Source organism: Lepidochelys kempii, chromosome 18, assembly GCF_965140265.1.
Source record: "Lepidochelys kempii isolate rLepKem1 chromosome 18, rLepKem1.hap2, whole genome shotgun sequence".
Lineage (NCBI taxonomy): Eukaryota > Metazoa > Chordata > Testudines > Cheloniidae > Lepidochelys > Lepidochelys kempii.
Window position 1 is genome coordinate 9,957,387 of NC_133273.1, and position 18,593 is coordinate 9,975,979.

The window sequence follows — 18,593 nt, forward strand, 5'->3', positions numbered from 1 at the left end:
TCCTATGTCAATAAATGCATCAGTGAACGAGGGGCAGTTGGAGAGTGAGGGCTGGCAGAGTTAGGTAGGTTTGCAGGTCAGGACTGGAGGTGAATTTCAAGGCCTGTGTGGGAAAGTTTGCACAGTGCCTTTCCCTGCACCACATAAGACCATGTGCAGAATATGGAATTTGCTGTTGTTTCAGGCAGAAGGAATAACACTCCTAAATCCTGGGAAACATGTTAGTGTCAGGAGGGCTGGGGGAGGATCCCGTTCACTATCTGCTAAAATGTGAATTTTATAGCCATACTTGGCATAAGGAGAGGTAGACTGGCAGATAGAGAAAAGGTCACTGTGACTTCTATAAGCACAGGAAGAACCTATGATAATATGTAACAGAGGCTTTCTTAAAGTAGTCCATGAAATAATTTGGAATGTTAATTCTTGTCCTGCAGCAATTGTTTCAGCAGTGGCTCTGATTTTTAATGATTTGTTTTGTCTGGACTGGGAACTGCCTTAATTCCATTTGGACAGGTTTGAGACACAGCCACAAGTGGAAGGGGCTCAGAGTGAGGTAGAACAAGGCAACATGGGGCAGGAAGTAGTCTCTCAAGCCCCACCCCTTTGAAGATGTTAGCTGTTTTACCAAAACCTGCTTGAGACATGACTCATCACAGGGAGCATATACGCTAGGGAAATACATGTGGGTTAGCTACCTTAACTTACGCCTCAACCATTATTCTAGTGTTGGTGCAAGTTCATGTCTTCTACATCTATGTAGTTGGTCCAGGTCTATCCTAGGTAGACCAGCTGTCTTGAGGTCAGAAATGTTAACTTGTGTATACATGAGAGAAAAGGTGGAGATTTACATGGAGGTACCAAACCTCAATGTATCTTCTAGTGAAGACAATCCCATGGTTGTTACCCATCCAGTGACACTTCTTGCAGATGAAGAGGTATTAAGATAAGTCTCCTGGCCAAATCACTTGTGGCACCTTAGAGGCTAACAAATTTATTTGAGCATAAGCTTTCGTGTGCTACAGCTCACTTCATCAGATGCATGCAGTGGAAAATACAGTGGGGAGATTTATATACACAGAGAACATGAAACAAATCTCCCCACTGTATTTTCCACTGCATGCATCTGATGAAGTGAGTTCTAGCACATGAAAGCTTATGCTCAAATAAATTTGTTAGCCTCTAAGGTGCCACAAGTCCTCCTTTTCTTTTTGCGGATACAGACAAACACGGCTGCTACTCTAAAACTATTAATTTTCCAATTGGTTACACTAGTATTGCCAACCCTAAGAATTCAAAAGTCACAATTCATGAGATTGGCTTAAAAATCATTATTATTATTATTTTTTAAAAAGTTTAAATTTGCTTTCTGTTGTTTGAGCCTTTACAGGTCACCCTTTTCAGGTTTTTCTCACTAACTATGATGGCTAGAAGCATACTTTTTGAAAGAAAAAAATGAAAGCTGAGATTCTCATGTAGTAGCAGGACTCCAGAAGATAGGTTTTTAAGAAGAGCACCCAACTTTGTGTGACTCACCATAAAATCATGTGAATTTACAGTAGTCTTCTTAACTTCCTCTATAATGTGGTATTCCTTGGGCCAAGTCACCGGGTCAATCCAGTGCTGGCTGCATTCTAGTAGTGGACGAAGTGTTCCCTGTGTCTAGGTACATATTAGTTTGTACAGTCTGCAAATATTTTGTAAGCTCTTTGGTGCAAGAACATCATCTTACTGTGTGAATGGTGTCCAGCATGAGGGGGCCCTGATCCTGGCTGGGGCCTGTAGGCATTTGTGTAATATAAAAAATTACTGTAATAAAAAAATGTTTTGAGAGAGATTTGGGAGGAAAGCCCTGTAGGAAAAGTAAGATCATTATCAGAAGGGATTTAGCCTTTTCTAACTGAGTAAAAGAGAACATATTTTTAAAGTAGACGAAAAAGAGTTGAGCTCCAAGGCAAGGCAAGAGGGCACCTGTGAATTAATGCCAACACCCTATTCCCAGACCCTCTGATCAAAAGTGTCCCTGCAGCCATGGATTTAATAGAAGACAGATTCTGTGTGACCTGAGTTACCAGCAGCAGGAAGAAGGGAGGGAGGAAGGGGCCCTGGATGCCTGGAGGCAAGAGCAATTGGGCAAGGTGGAAAATGAAGTGATTAAACACACTTGGACTTGCTCAGAGATGGGAGGGGAGCTTTTTTTTTTTTTTTTAAGTACTGCCCCAGGGCCCCAAAATGTATTAGCACTGCAGCACAGAGAAACCACTAATCCCAGCCACTAAGGGGTGGGAACCGGGCTTTCTCTCTCTCTCTCTCTCTCTCTCTCTCTCAGTTTTTGGACCCCTGTCGAAGGAAAGGCTGATGGGATTAGAGGAAACAGCTGGCTCGAGTCTTACCCTGCGGGAGCTCACATTCTCAAGACTCAGGAAGAGAGGAGCTCCCCACTGCTGAGGCACATTCCAGATCATTTGCCAAGCCCAGATGTTTTCTAATGAGTTCTGTGATAAATCCTTTTAATCAGAACCAAGTTCAGCCCTGCCACAGGGCTCTCTCCGTATAGGTCAGACACTACACCTCACCAGCCAGGTCTCTCCCTATTGGTCAGTCCCTACAGCTGGGTCTGTCCTGCATCCCTGCTCCTGCCAAGTGGGTCTCTCCCTAAGCTCAGGCCCCACGGGCTAGGTTTGCCCTATATGCTGGGCCCAATAACCCCTGCCAGTCAGTCTGTTTATGGAACTCAGGCCCTGCCAGCTGGCTCTGTGCCCCTAAGTCAGCCCCTGCCCCCATACTAACCAGGTCCCTCCCTACAGCTTGAGCCCTGACAGTCAGTTTGCCTTGTCAGCTCAGGCCTTGCCAGCTGGGTCTACCCATACCACTTATACTGAGCCACCCCATTGGCCAAGTTGGCCTGTACAGCTCAGGCCCCAAGTCAGGTCTGTCTGTTAACAAAGATTCAGCTAAAGGCTTGTGTCTCTCTGTTCTAAAGCTCACAAGATGGGTGAGGTAATATTTTTTATGAGACCAGCTTCTGTTGGTAAAAGAGACAAGCTTTCGAGCTTACACAGAGCTCTTCCTCGGGGCCGAAAGCTGAGCACTGTATGAGGCCAAGTAGCTCAAATGCCCCAATTGCCTGAGGCCTCCCCTCTATCCTCTTTCCCAATATAATCTCTGCACAGCTCATTCAGTCAGGTGCAGGAGTGGCCGAAGCACCCTAAAAGGGGGGGGCCCACGGGCACCTGAACCATGGTCCCATCCCCACACCGCCCCTTCTCCCCAAGACCCCTCCACCATCCCACCTCTTCCCTCAAAACCCCGGCCGCCTGCTCACGCCGCTCCATCACCTCCCTGTTGCTCACCCTTATGGCTAGTAAAAAGGGGCAGGGGGTGTGGAGGTGGGCTGGGATGGTGCCCCTGGCCAGGTGCATTGTCAAGCCAGTCTTCTGAATGCACAGAGAATGGTCTGAGCTGTGTAACACCACGTCCTGACCCACATAGCTTGGGGCTCAGCTAGAACATGACAGTGTAAGAGGGGTTTTACTAGTGCTAAGATCCATAAGAGTGTGTGATACACACACAGTTCTCAGCTCCTGGATGTGTGACTATGTGACTCGATAGCCACACACTCCAGCATGGTATGGTGAGGGCTCCCTCCTTATACCCTCGTTCTTCTCCCTCCTTTCATCCACCTGAACTCGGAATAGGAAATCCTGGACCATGTGATCTGTCTCCTTTGTTGCTCCATTAAATCGCTGCCTGCGTCTTCCACCGTGAATCCTTTCCCCTCATAGGTCTCAGATTAAGCGTCCTGTGCTAATATGTTGGAGCGATCTCAGGGGTTTATTCTGAACCTAAGTTGGTGCAACTCCACTGATTTTAGTGAGCTCCTCACTCCACTGGGAGAGAATTACTAGCTATTTGACTCCTGAAGGAAGCTAGCAGCTGCTGGAAGATAAGGCTGGCTGCACATGTGCTATGTATTTCAGTACGTGGAGCCTCTTGCTGCTGATGTTGGGGGTTTTTGGCTGCAAAAGGAAGTTGCATCTTGCTTCAGCAGATAATAGTCCCTGTACCAGAGAACCTACGTTCTCAACAGATAGCGGGTGTGAAAAAGGAAATCTGCTATTATCTTCATTTTACAGATGGGGAATAGAGGCCCAGTGAGATGAAGTGACTTGCCCAAGGTCATGCAGGATGTCTGTAGCAGAGCCAGGATTTGTGCCCAGATAGGCTGAATCCCAGACCAGTGGATTAACCATAAGCCCATCCTTCCTTCTGTGCCCTCTCTTGGACTGGCCAAATATCTTGTATCTCCACCTCATGAAGGTCAGGTGCCCCTTAGAACATGTCTATGAGGTAGTGAGCAACATGTGGGTTAGTGGAGGGAGAAAGAGAGCACAACCCCAGCTGCTGAGACATCTAAGAGAACAATTCTTCTTCTCCTTGCCATGCCCTGCTGCCCTGGATTCTCCCTGTTCCCAGCTGCTTTTCCCAGCAGGTGTTTTCCAGAGTCCCAACCATGGGCAGGGAGCCATAGAATTGGCATTAAAACAGAAATAAAAGAAACAGTTTTATTTTTAACTTTTAATAAACTCTTTTAACTCTCACACCCACAGCTCGTAGTCCTGTCCTGACAAGCTGGGAGTCCCTGGCACTGTGGGTGCACGTCCGCGGGCCTGGAACAGCAGCAGTGGGTAAGAGAGTGAAGCTTCCAGAAGGATATAAGCATGTGTTCCTGGTAGGTTTCCGTTGCCCGGCTGTAATGCCTAAGCATGCATTTTACAAGGCAGTGGCCCTGCAGCAGTGCAAAGGACTAACTAGATAGGAATCGACTGGCTAAGCAGCAGTTCTGCAGAAAAGGACCTGGGAATTACAGTGGATGAGAAGCTGGATATGAATCAGCAGTGTGCCCTTGTTGCCAAGAAGGCCAATGGCACATTGGGCTGTATTAGTAGGAGCATTGCCAGCAGATCGAGGGAAGTGATTATTCCCCTCTATTTGGCACTGGTGAGGCCACACCTGGAGTACTGCGTCCAGTTTTGGTCTCCCCACTACAGAAGGGATGTGGACAAATTGGAGAGAGTCCAGCGGAGGGCAACGAAAATGATTAGGCACATGATTTATGAGGAGAGGCTGAGGGAACTGGGGTTATTTAGTCTACAGAAGAGAAGAGTGAGGGGGGATTTGATAGCAGCCTTCAGTTACCTGAAGGGGGGTTCCAAAGAGGATGGAGCTCAGCTGTTCTCAGTAGTGGCGGATGACAGAACGAGGAGCAATGGTCTCAAGTTGCAATGGGGGAGGTTTAGGTTGGATATTAGGAAAAACTTTTTCACTAGGAGGGTGGTGAAGCACTGGAATGGGTTACCTAGGGACGCTGTGGAATCTCCATCCTTAGAGGTTTTTAAGGCCCGGCTTGACAAACCCCTGGCTCGGATTATTTAGTTGGTGTTGGTCCTGCTTTGAGCAGGGGATTGGACTAGGGGGTCTCTTCCAACCCTAATATTCTATGCTGTGCGGGGATATGTACACATTTGAACAATCCTGCATGAACCAGGAGTGTCCATGGGGGAAAAACAAGAGGCCTAACGAATGTGACCTCACGTGTGGGTGTGAGAATCAACTGCTGGATCTTAGGAATCAGTGTATTTTGCTGCTCAGCTTTCAAAATAATCAGCATGGTCTGTCAATGGAACATTTAGGCCACATGAGCATAAGGGGAATGGGGAAGTGGTGAGTGAAGGGCTGCCGAGTTGAAGGAGGCACATTCATTAATACTAGTCAAGTCAATGGGTCTGATCCAATGTCTGACTAAAATCAGGGCAGAATCCTGCTGCCTTTTACAGGCGCTGGATCAGGCCCCATGTGACTATCTTCTGTTTCCAGCTTCAGTATTGAACTGCCAAGAGGAAAGGAAAACGGTGACCGAGGCATGTTCCATGAGCTAAGGCAGGCAGCCATCTTGTGCTCCCATGCAAACCCTCTTGTAGTTTTTTTCCGACCTAGACAGCTTTAACTCCATCTTCTGTGGTATGCTGTGCACAAATCTACAAATTTGCTGTATTTCTCCCTTTTCTAACCGCTACAATTACTCTGCAAACCACACAACACATCCACACACCTTGCCAATAACAACACAGTATAGTTCACATGTATCATAGTACAAAAATTAAAAACCTCCTTAAAAACATGTGAAGTTCCAAAGCACAAATAATGCCCAGGCCAAAATCACACAGACTAGTAAATACAGACTCTGTCCACAGAGGAGCAGAGTTAAGGTTGTCAGCGTGTCACTGTGGTGACAGCAGTTGGTAACTGTTGATTTGCTTGCAGTGTGGATGAGTTGTGTTTGGGAGAGGGTGACAGTGTGCGTGTGAGGAGATGAGGCCTGTAATTGGATGACTTTACTCTGGTTTTCATGGGACTGATTTGGGTATTATTTGTCTTTAGGAGCCTTAATTGTTTTAATAAAAGTTTTTTGGTATCTTTGAATTGGTATTACATCTCATCATGTTGCTTGCAGTTTCAATCTTTTCAGAGTATTTTGGAATGTAAGGGCTATTGTTTTGTGTATTTGCTACCCCACTGAATTTGGTTATGCTGGCATGTTCGTGTTTGGTCAGTGCTGATTTAGAAGGAGATTTTCAAAAGCCTCTAAAGGATTTAGTGCACTTGGGAGCTTTTGAAAATCTCCCCTATAAGAATTCATGATGAAAAGATTAAATTGCATGGGTCACAGTATGGTGCCCTATTGGGACCCTAGTTACTACAGTCCTTCTATTTGAGGTTCTAACTATTAATGCCTCTTCATAATCTTTCCCTCGGATAATTTTACATCAGTGCTATAGTATTCTTATCGATTTGGGATCTAGCCAACATTGTACATTGATACACTGTGCTGAATGGCTTTCTCCAAATTTACTGTATTCCCTTTGGCTACTAAATCAGTTCTTTTTATCAGCAGCATTTTTGTGACAATCTCTTCTAGCATTGACTATTGGTATCTTGATCTGTTGTTCTTGAGATTCTTCGTATTACCTTTATTTGAACGGCTAGCACTCTTGTCCCAGCGGGGTACTATCCCCTGCTTTTCAAACACTGCAAACAACAGAGTGAACTATTCTAATGCTTTGTAATCTAACAGAGCAAACCAAAACCAACTCCATGTCGTCTGGGTGCATTTGGAGGAGGTGTATATGGAGCGTAAGTGACTTGCCTAAAATAACCAAGCAAGTAGATACCACTAGCGGAGCTGGCAACAGCATCCAGAACTCCTGCCTCCCCTTCCCCTGTGTTCACCTCAAGTCTGAACTCCGGTTACAGGGTTAGTGATAAAACAAAGCGAAGACCATGAATGGGCAGGAAGCCAGCAACAGGCCTCCTCGCAACCATAGTTTTCCTATGGAGAGTTCCTAATACCCCTGTACAGCTAACCGTGATCCTACATGCCTACCACAAATCAGGTACCACAGTGATGGGCATGGTGTAAGCACAAAGATAAGAGAATAATAAGACCATAGAAATACTGCTCTTACTAGGTTTAGGTTGCCAACGCTCCAGGGTTGTCCTGGAGTCTCCAGGAATTAAAGAGGATTCTTTAATCAAAGATTATGTCATGCAAGGAAACCTCCAGGACTTCATCCAGCTGGAATTGGCAACCCTAAATAGGTTGCAAAGTCTCAGTAAAATTTACTGACATCTAAAACTAACATTGAAAACTGATGGTCAGACCGAGTCCATCAAAGCTATGTGTAGGCAAAAACAAAAGGATGCTTCCTAAGGTTATTTCCCAGCAGGTATAGTTGCAGTGGCTGACTTATATTACCATCTCTGCTACCTACTTGCTGGGTTATTTTAGGCAAGTCACTTAGAGGAGACTCAGGGGGGATATGATAGAGGTCTATAAAATCGTGAGTGGTGTGGAGAAAGGGAGTAAGGAAAAGTTATTTACTTGTTCCCATAATATAAGAATTGGGGGCCACCAAATGAAATTATTGGGCAGCAGGTTTAAAACAAAAGGACGTTCTTCTTCATGCAGCGCACAGTCAACCTGTGGAACTCCTTGCCTGAGGAGGTTGTGAAGGCTAGGACTATAACAGGGTTTAAAAGAGAACTGGATAAATTCATGGAGGTTAAGTCCATTAATGGCTATTAGCCAGGATGGGTAAAGAATGGTGTCCCTAGCCTCTGTTTGTCAGAGGGTGGAGATGGATGGCAGGAGAGAGATCATCTGATTGTTACCTGTTAGGTTCACTCCCTCTGGGGCACCTGGCATTGGCCGCTGTTGGCAGAAAGGATACTGGGCTGGATGGACCTTTGGCCTGACCCAGTATGGCCAGTCCTATGTTCTTATGTTCTCTGTATACCTCCTTTTCTCCCTATAAATTATAAGAATAATGATAACAAGAGCCCCCAGTTTGTGAGACTTCACTAATTGATGTGTGCAAAGCATTTGCAGATCCCCCAGGGAAAGGTGCCACACAAAGAAAGAGTATTGTCATTAAATCATGAGGGTGTTGCCTAAACGAAGGGAATCATACACATTAGACAGAGAAAACACCTTTTCAGATCACTGAGGGTCCGTCTATACAAGTGCTAGAACAGCACAGCTGCAGCTAGGCCACTGTAACACTGCTGTGTAGACACCCGCTGTGGTCATGGGAGGGGTTTCTCCATCACTGTAATAAATCCCCCCCCCCCCCCGAGAGGCAGTAACTAGTCACCAGAAGAATTCTTTTGTCGACCTAGCAGTGTCTACATGGGGGCTTAGGTCAGCTTAACTACATCTTTTAGGGCAGGGGTGGCCAACTTGAGCCTGCGAAGGAACTAGAATTTACCAATGTGTGCCAAAGAGCCACAGTAATATGCCAGCAGCCGCCCATCAGCCCCCCCACCCCGCTCCCAGCACCTCCTGATCAGCTGTTTCATGGCATGCCGGAGGCTCTGGGGGGGGGGGCAGAGCCAGGGGTTGAGCATTGAGGACCCCCCCCCCCCCCCGCACCCTGGAAAGTTGGCGCCTGTAGCTCCAGCCCCAGAGTTGAAGCCTAGACAAGGAGCCGCACATTAACTTCTGAAGAGCCGCACGTGGGTCTGGAGCCACAGATTGCCCACCCCTGTCTTAGGGTGTGAGCAATGTAGCAAAGTCGACCTAAGTTTTAGGTGGAGCTCAGGCCTGCATTGGCAAGAAACAGTGCGCAGAGAAAGGACATAACAGGTATTAAACTGAGCCTACTCTTGATTGTACCATAAGAAGCCAAGGCCATCTCATCAGCTAAACCATAAAATGGTGCCAAGTTCAAAGAGGTCCATGAGGAGGCTCTCACGATCTCACTGGCAGGGATCCCTTATGATGATGCTCCCAGAGAATTAGGACCGTAGGAATCGCCAAAGTGGATCAGGTCAGCAGTCCATCTAGTCCAATATCCTATCTCTGACAGTGGTCAAAACCAGATGCCTCCAAGGGAGGTAGAATAGGCAGCTATAGAATGACCTACCTCTATAAGGGAAGCTTCTTCCTCACCCCCACCAAGTAGAGAGGACAGTTTATGCCTCAAAGTAGGGCAGTTTATACTCCTTCCAAACTTTTATTTTTAAATCCTTACTAATTAACAACTGGATCAAGTCAACTGGATCTCTAACATCCCAGACACATTGAAAAACTGGACTCATCAATAATCTACACCACCCTCCTCCTTAGAGGGGTCTCTTCTTGTTGCTGGAGCTAGCGAGTCTGAGTGGTGGCTAGGGAGAGGAGCACGAATAAAGGACTGGATTGGAGTTAGTAATCTCTGGTTGGAGGTCAGGGAAGAGCATGTTCGGAAAAGGAGGGGGGACGACAGAGGAGGTGGCTGGGGATCTCTACAAATTAAAAACAAATAGTCTGAGGTCAAATTAAAACCACTAACAACAACACACCCTCTCAGTGTTTTTTGGAGTGTTCAGATGATCTCTGGCCCTGTAGCTTAGCTGCAGCTGGCCCCTCTCCAGGGTGAGCTGCAGAGGAGAGAGAGAAGCGTAAACCTCTAAGAAATTGGGCTGAGGGCACTTTAAATCTTTCCTGTCCCTGCTTGCTCATTCCTGTCTAGTACAATATAATCAGATCCTCTCAGAGTCAAGCCCCTTTCCTTACTGAAGGCAGCCTGGAATTGCTCTGCTTGTGTGAGAGAGAGAGACAGACTGATTGTGATTTTCCTGTGCAGTGCTGCTGTCTCCATTCTGAGCCTAGCCAGGAGGGGACAGAGAGCTCTCTGCACTAGAGTGGAGTTTGCCATTTGCTGTGGGCTTCCTTGCCTCTCTGGCATTTCTCCGTGGGCAGGGAATCTTTGGGAGCAGATGCCTTGGAGGGGCTGGATATTTCCAGTACCGGGTTGAGCTTCCCAAGCCCCATTACCTTTCTCGACTGGGGTTTGGTTTTGGCTGGGGGTTTCTGCAGCCTTTCCAGCCCAGCTCTTGCCTTTCACGCTAGCGAACTGGAGTGAACTGGGGCTCCTCTGATTTTTTTTTCTGGAAAGTTTTTTTCCTCCTGTCCAACTTCGCCCCTCCCCAGTTGATTGTGAAATTCTGTTTGGATGGGCTTGAACCTTCTGCACCTTTTGGATTCTGTTGCCTGACTGAGGCTCTCACCCAGGCTCTCAGCCACTTGTTATTATTCATAATTATTTTTGCTCCTTTCCTACCTGTTGGCTTGTGGCGGAGGAAGTTTCTGCACTTCTGGGTTTGCGAGGATTTTGACCTTCTCAGTCCCTCTGGATTCCCTGCACTCCAGGATGCTGTTGCTGCTGGGGATGAGGATGTTATAAACTTCTAGAGGGGGCAGATATATTTTCTGTCCCCCCCCCCCATTTCCCTATTTGGAGAGGATACAGATCTGAGGTGTTGAGTTTGGCTTGCTCCTTGTTTTTTTGTTTTTTTTTTCTCCTCTGAGGAGATTGAGGGAAGATCCCAGTTCTTTTTAGTAGCTGATTTGCTGGGGCAATCTGAAATTTCTGTCCTCGGAGAGTGATCTGTATCGATCTGCTGGCTTCCCTTGGAGCTTCTAGCCAAGGACCTTATGGGATTTTCCTTCAGTCGACTTCATGGTAAGTAACCCCCCGCACACACCCTCCAAAGCACTTTTCATCCACATAAAGTTGCAAACTGCTAGGCATTGTTGCAATTGCAAAACTTTTCTTCTTCTCTGAATTAAATAAAAAATAAACCTGCTGCATTTTCTTCCTGATTTATCAAGACCAGATTTTTGCTTCTTCTCCCCACCCCTTTTCCCCCCAAACTGATTCATGGCTTGAAGGATGAGAAATTGCCACAAACAGAAATCAGATACAGATGAGGAAGACTTCAGGAGATATGCTTTGAAATCATTAAAATATTTCCACCAACACCCTAGTCCTTCCTGCACCCTAGTCCTTCCTGCCCCCCGAAAAGTAAAGAAAAAACATAACAACCCCCACCCATTAGAAGCAATTTAATTTTGTATCATTTGCAAATTTTTGGTGTGCAGATTTTCTGATCAATTTTCATGAATTTTTTGGATGCAGATAAGAAAGGGTGGGGGAGGGATATTTAATCAAAATCCTTAAAGTGCATTGATTAACCGGAGTATCAGAAAAATGTAATAGTTTGGGCAAAATAATGAAAGGAAATGTTCCTACTGGAAAGAAAACGATCATATTGTAAACTTACCTACAAACGTATTTCTGTATTACAAATGTATTACGTATATTGTACTGCTTTTACATATATACACACACCTGACAAATACAGTAAATATTTCTTTTTAAACCATTGAAATATTATGCAAGCATTGACAAATGAATGTATATGTTATACCTATATCTATTTTGCATGGTAATCATAGCTTAATAATAATAATAAAAATAAATTTCATATTTGATAGGTGCATTGTAAATATTTATAATGCTATTAATTTGTTACAGACATAATTTCCACATCTTCCATATATAAGGATAGTTCAGTTGTGATATTAGTGATATATTTCAAGGACAGAATTTGCTGTGCTCTATTTTCATGTCATATAAAAGTTGACCTGGACAACTCCTTACACTTTAACATGTTTGTTAGCATTTATCTTACCAGAATATCATCCTCTTACATACATATAGATCCTGATCCTGTAAATGCATGGTCATATGTGTAAATTTTGCTTATATGAGTACTCTCATCGACTTCAGTGGAATTATTTCATGTGAAAGAACATTACACACGCAGTATATCTTTACAATATAGATGCCATGCGTGAAATCTTGGCCCCATTGAAGTCAATTGCAAAGCTCCCACAAACTTCACTGGGGCCAGCATTTCACCCTATATATTTAGACAAAGAGCTATGTATTATATGGAATTTTCCGACCAACTCAAAATAAATTGCGTGCAATCTAACCTTTTTGCAGTGCAGTTTCCCATCTGGACGAGAGGTTTGCCCCAAATCTTAAAACTTCAGGCCAGGAAATGGAATTCAGCTTAAATGTAGAGACTCTCATGTTTGCAAATACCCCCAAGGAAGGGCAAGGATCGGGGCTTCACCTTGTGTCGTGGAGTCCAGTTTGGTCATTTGTGGTGTTGCGGGGGGCTCGGGTGGGTTAGTTATGCTTCTTGAGGGCCCAATTCTGTATCCCGTGTGCAACCAAAGTCCCTACTGAAGTCGATGAAAGTTTTGGGAGCGTAAGGAATGCAGGATTGGGCCCAGAACCATAGTCCTTTTAAATCAGACCCTGAAACTTGCATATTACTAGGCCCTATTCCTGCTCCTTTTGAAGTCAGTTTACAGAGCTTCCAGTGATTTCAGTGTGGGCAGCATCAGGCCCCTAAAGTCTCTCAACCCCAAGGTCCAGGAGTCCAATTCTGCAAGGTGTTGAGCACCTCCCATGAGGTTCTGAGTACTCCCAGTTCCCAGTGAAGTCACTGCAGGATTGGGCTCTTAACCTAACAAGTGAATATAGGATAGTTATTCTTCTGGGGGTTGAGTCTAGTGGGATTTACACACAGCAGCTGGGACTAGGAGCTAGTCTTTCTGGGCTTTCCATTAGCACTGCTGCTAATTGCTGTTTGCCATCTTCCTCAGACTTTTGTTTCTCTACCTTACCAGCTAAGGGGAGATTGGCTGTTAGTGTTAGAATTTAGTCTGGGACAGACCCTCTGGTGGTGTAAATCAGCTCCATTGACTTCAAAAGAGCTCCACTGATTTACACCAGCTGCAGACCATGGGCCTGATCTTGCTGGAGCAAAATTCCCCTTGAGGTCATTTGGAATTTGGCCTTGGGAAAGACTGTGGGATTGGGCCCTTGATTGGGGTGCGTTCTAACATGCGTCTTTAGTCTTCTCATCACGTGTGAGGAGAAACCTCCCACTCCAATGGCTGTGGCAGTAAGACGACTTGCTCAGCTTGGAAACGGTTTATGTTTTGGTTTGCTCCTGATCTCACTGAAGCCAACAGGCCCAATCTGGCAGATAGGGAGGTGGGGAGAGTTTTGCTCTGGGGTCAGGCTCCAAGGCCTTTTTGGTAATGCTTGAAAATGCTGCTTGAGCTGAGATGCTGGGGCTGCTAAGTGACTCTGGGAACCCTATAGAAATCCCCAGGCCTTGATACTAATGCCAAGGGGTTTTTATAATCAGTACTGGTGATATTACAATGAATACCAGATCATTGTACCTAACGCTAATGCTGCTGTTTCAGTGCCACTGGCATTTCCCACAGCTGAAAAGGCAAGTAAACAAAGTCAGAGGGTGAAATCTTGACCCCACTGAAGTCAATGGGAGTTTTGCTGTTCACTTTGGTGGAGTCAGGATATTACCCTGGTTGTTGGGAAGGGATGAATGATCCTGAGGCTTCTTTGAAAGGTCCAGACCTTTAGCCCTAAATTCCTTCCTGTGTCAACCCCGTCTCCTCCTCCCTGCAGCTCGGAGCTGATCCTGAGAGAACCCACCATGAGTGAGCACCAGGTGTTCAGAGTCGAGTTGAATCAGTCCTTTATATAAGTGCTGTAATAAATGACTGACCCAGCTAAAGGCATCTGTACTCTGCATCAGAGACAACGTCTGTACTCTGCATCAGAGACAACGTCTGTCTCTGGCTTGAAAATGGCTTTCAACTGTGTCTATTTTCAATTAAAAAAAAAATCCCAGTGCAGTTATTTATTTTAAAAAATGGGTGTGATCAAATTCCAGTTGTGCTTGTTTTGAGCATGAATACGCTGTGCCAGATTCCAGTCTGTTACACCAGTGCAAATCTGGAGTAACTCACTCCAGATTTCCGAGGTTGTAAGCAAGAGTAGAACTGGGCTGTGTGAGGAGTGAAAATCCCAACTGTTAGCTAGATGGATGTCTCTGATGTCCCGTTATAAATCAAGCTCTAGTGTGAAAGCAAATTAATTTCAAGAGCATTCCTGAAGGTGGTTTGGATTGTACTCTCAACTCTCTTGAAAGTGGCTGTCAGCGTGGCACAGATGAGAGGGGGCTGTAACTTCAGTAGGGACGGCATGATGAGAAATGCTACCACAGGGTGCAACTCTGTGAGCTTCCCGCTGAGCCAGGTGCTTTGTGGAGACACAATAGGGTAATTGATGTATTGTTAGTGAGCAAGCCCTGGATTAAGGATTCAGGGGGAAAGGAATTTGCTTGGAGTGGTCAGTGGAGTTGCAGCTCTGGAATATGGTGGATAATAATACTTACCCTCCTTTGCAAAGTGCTTTGTGATTTGGGCATCTAATTCCCATGTGCTCCTTTGACAATCCCAGCCAACCTCAAAATGTAGTGCCGGCTTCATTCTTCACATTGCAGCAGTGAGGGTTTGAATTGTTCCTTGGGAAAATGAGTCCCTCTGATCAAGGTAAAAACACAAGAGGAAGTTAGCTCTGATTTGGGTCTATACGTGTGAGCTAGGCCTTTGCCACGCTACAGCTGAAACGATGCTAGCAGCTGTGTTTAAAAATGCCTGTTGCTTCCCAGTGCAGAAACCTATAAAGCTACATAAAGAGGTTTAGGGTTTTGCACCATGCTACAGACTAAACCCCTCTATAAAGGCTCTGTAGCATGCATTTCATGCATCCCTGCCCGCATCATTAGTGCACCCTGATGCTACCAAACCTGGCTCCCAACCTCCGCTGTTGCTAGCATGATGTTTGAGGCAGTAACGAGTACATTTCCTATGTTTCAAACATAGGGTCTCTCCTCACTTCCACTGAAGTCAGTGGTAGCAAGATTACCACAATAGTTAGGTAGGACAACCGAGCTCTCTTAATGGAACAGGTGTCAGGAGAAGAAAAAATCTCAGAGATGGGAGGGGAGAAAAGAAAATATTTTTCTGTCACAGGTTGATACAATTTACTGACTTTGATCATATTTAGTTTGAAAGAAAATTAAAAATTAAGGTGAATTATGAATGGTTTGTGTTAACCACCAATTGTATATGGCACACCTCACACTCTGGTAAGCAGTTACTTGTGCTTTTTCCACCATCTGCCTATTGGAGTCTGATCCAAAGCCTATCCAGGTCAATGGAAGTTTTTCCAATGACTTCAGTGGGCTTCGGAGCTGGTTTTGCAGATGCATGAAGCTAGTTTATCAAGTGCTCAGCGGATGCAATGCAGGGCCAGGTTTTCAAAAGAGCCACTCAATGTATTGAACTCTTCTGAAAATCTGGCCAAATTGTGAGTGCTAAGCTTTTCTTCAAATTCTACCTAGAATACACCATTTTCCTCCATATCTGTTTTATTGCTATGAACTTCCCAAGCTCATGTGAGTGGGAATGAATATGTCAAGGAAACTTGCAGAGGGATAACACTTAGACTCTTCTGGGTTCCAAAGGATGCAACCAACCAGCCCCAAAGTGAGAAACGACACAACACCCATCCTGTTTCAAAGATTATTTTTTTGGGTTCATTTTTTTAAAAGAAATAGACCTTCCTCAAGTTAGATATTTTTTTTGCATTTCCTTCCAATCTTCTGCAGCTCAGTAGAGCAAGACCAAAGCTCCCAGCTCAAATTGGATTTCTGTGCTGGGTTAAGCACTTGTCTGTCTTGCTACCCCTACGAGTTATTTCAAGACATTTCATGTATAACCCCCTCCCCTGTCTATTTCATTGTGACATTTATCAAGTTAATTGGGGGCTTGCAAAAACAAGTGTGGGATCGGAAAGAATTGGTCTCTTAAAAACTTTTGTAGTTTGCATTTTTCTGCGACGGAGTTCAAAAAGAAAAAAATTAACTATGTTTTAGTGAAAAGCAGATTCTTTTAAATTAAAAAATGAAAATTTTCAAGTAAATTCCACTGGTTTTAATTTTTGTTTAAAGTATTAGAAAACTTTTCAGTTTTGTCAGCTTTCATTTAAAAATGTTGTTTGCTCAGAATGATGTGAAACTTCCCCTTGTTTTGTCTGGGTAAGTAAATGAATATTATTTGACTTGGGATTTTTTAAAGTCCAGCTCTCTGTAATCACCAAGAAGCTCTGCCTGAATAAAGTTCCTTATTTAAGAGGAGCGATACTCTTGAGCTTTCTGAAGCATATATGTGTTTCTTCCAGTTGTTAACGGGCTAGATTTTCAAAGAAGCTTGCTTCTGTTTAGGTACCGAAGTAAGTGATCAGATTTTCAAACAGCTCAGTGTATTGGATTTGGAGCTCTTTCACAAATCTGGCCATAAATGTCACAAGGGGACTCAATGCAATCTGCTGGGTCCTGAGCACTTGTAAATCTGGTACTAGGCTCCTTGGAAAGATCCCTCCCTAGGAGGAGAGTGTGGGTAACTTTTCTTATATATAAAAATGACTGAAGAATATAGTGGGTCAGTGACCTGGAATGGCTAATCAATTGCGGGAACAGAACAGAATTTTTTTTAAAATAGTGCCCTTGCTAGAAAGTTCTTCCTATAACCGGGGATAATCAGCTCAGGACTTGGGCTGATTGGTTAAAAGGACTCATGAGAATAATCCCATTCAAATCAATGTGAATGCAGATGTTTGGGTGACTAAGGGTTTGCAGGATCGGGCCCCTTAGATTTTAACATGTGCTTGCTAAAGAATACATTTAAGCTGTTGCCAGCCATGGGACCGGGCCCTTTATGGTGCTCTGAGCTACGGAGCAGACTTGACTCTCACTGAAGGCAGCGGGAACTGAGGGCACTCAGCCCCTGGCATGATTGGATCTCCCCATGGACAGAGTCTTCATTAAGTAATGTTTATAAAGCCCGGGTGTTGGTTAGGCACCCAGAACCCCAGGATGCCATGTGTGTGTCCGTGTCCGTGTGTGGCCTTATTCACAACTTGTCTGTGTCCCTGTTTTTATATATTTGGCAAAATCACAAGAGTCTGAATAAGGTAAACAGATATAAATAGATTTTTATTGTAAACTGTTCTGCAAATGGTACCTCCGCCCACCTGCTAGGTTGTCTGATATTTTGGTGTAAAATTCCCTTTGGAAAAAGGGGGTAAAATCTTACAAGATCTTTTCATTTTCCACAAGTGTTTGATTTCCAGATGGCTTGGAACAGCTGCAGGCTGGGAGGTGGGAATGCAGCCTCGGCGGTCATTCCACTAGTCACCCCTCAGCTGATGTTAGGGCCCTCGTTGTCTCATATGCTTCCATGGGTGGAGAGGATGCTGCTGGGGGAGGGGAGAATTGCCTCCTTGGCACTGCCCCCCTGCTTTCTTGAGGGCCCTGCAGGGATCTCAGGGATTTAGGATGGGATGGGAGGAGATGCTCTCTGAGGCACTGAGTATCTGGGCTTAAGTTACTGGTGCTTGAAGCATAGTTAGTTTGAGCTCCATGCCCATAACCCTTCAGCGAGGGGAATTCTGCAAAGGGGCAGGGTGCTTGGAAGTTGCCAGCCTGGCTCCTGAGGGTGCTGCCAGGGAGGTCAGAGGAGCAGCATGGAGCTGTGGGTGGGGTGGTCCCACATTGTTATGGCTACCACCTGGCTGCGACTCCCTCAGGAGCCGGATAACATGGTGTCCATATCTGCCAGAGAGGTTTGGATGTGAAACATTCCCTGCGCCCAGGGCTTTGTCTCTGCAGCGTGTGCAGCTCATGCTAGCCTGGGGAGCAGAAGACAGGTCCTGCTTCTCTCAGCTCCATGCAGAGCTTTGGGCCCAGACCAGACTAGGATCCTCCCAGATTGTCTTATCCAGGCAGACTTGCCTGAGTAATGCAGCTCTTGCTTTCTGGGTATGCTGGTGTGATGCGAGTGTCTAGCCCCGGTGGACTCATGTACCCAACCCGCTCTCCAGAGCACGCCCAAGGCTTCAGCACCCATCTGCAGGCATGCCGAGTCCCATCTACAGCATGCTGCAAAATGGGATCGTGCTTCAGCTGGCTCAGAGGGCGAATGTGCTGTAACATGCTCCCTTGATGTGGATGTGTCTGTAGATGGGACCTAAACTGCATTAACCCACTGACTGAGAGGCCAGTTTTCAAACCTGAGCGTTCAGAACTGCTCTTAGATGCCAAGGTGAGCACTTGGGCAATTGAGTCCCGACGTGATCCCTGAAATACAGAAGGAGGTGCCCTCGGTTCACTGCCAGCAGTTGAATATTGCACACCCCATGTGAATGTTAAATGCTGAATTTAGGATGGTAGGGATGAGTTAGTGGCTAGAG

At 45.4% G+C, this 18,593-nt stretch overlaps 1 protein-coding gene across 2 annotated transcripts in view; it reads left to right on the forward strand.

The window, feature by feature from the left end:
• Nucleotides 1-2,304: 2,304 nt before the first annotated feature.
• Nucleotides 2,305-18,593, forward strand: part of NBL1 (NBL1, DAN family BMP antagonist) — a 28,132-nt gene continuing 11,843 nt past the window's right edge. Inside the window, exon 1 of one of the 2 annotated variants that reach the window (XM_073316351.1) lies at nucleotides 2,305-4,685. The gene's annotated coding sequence lies outside the window, so the exon portion shown is untranslated. The other variant, XM_073316350.1, reaches the window with a different exon arrangement.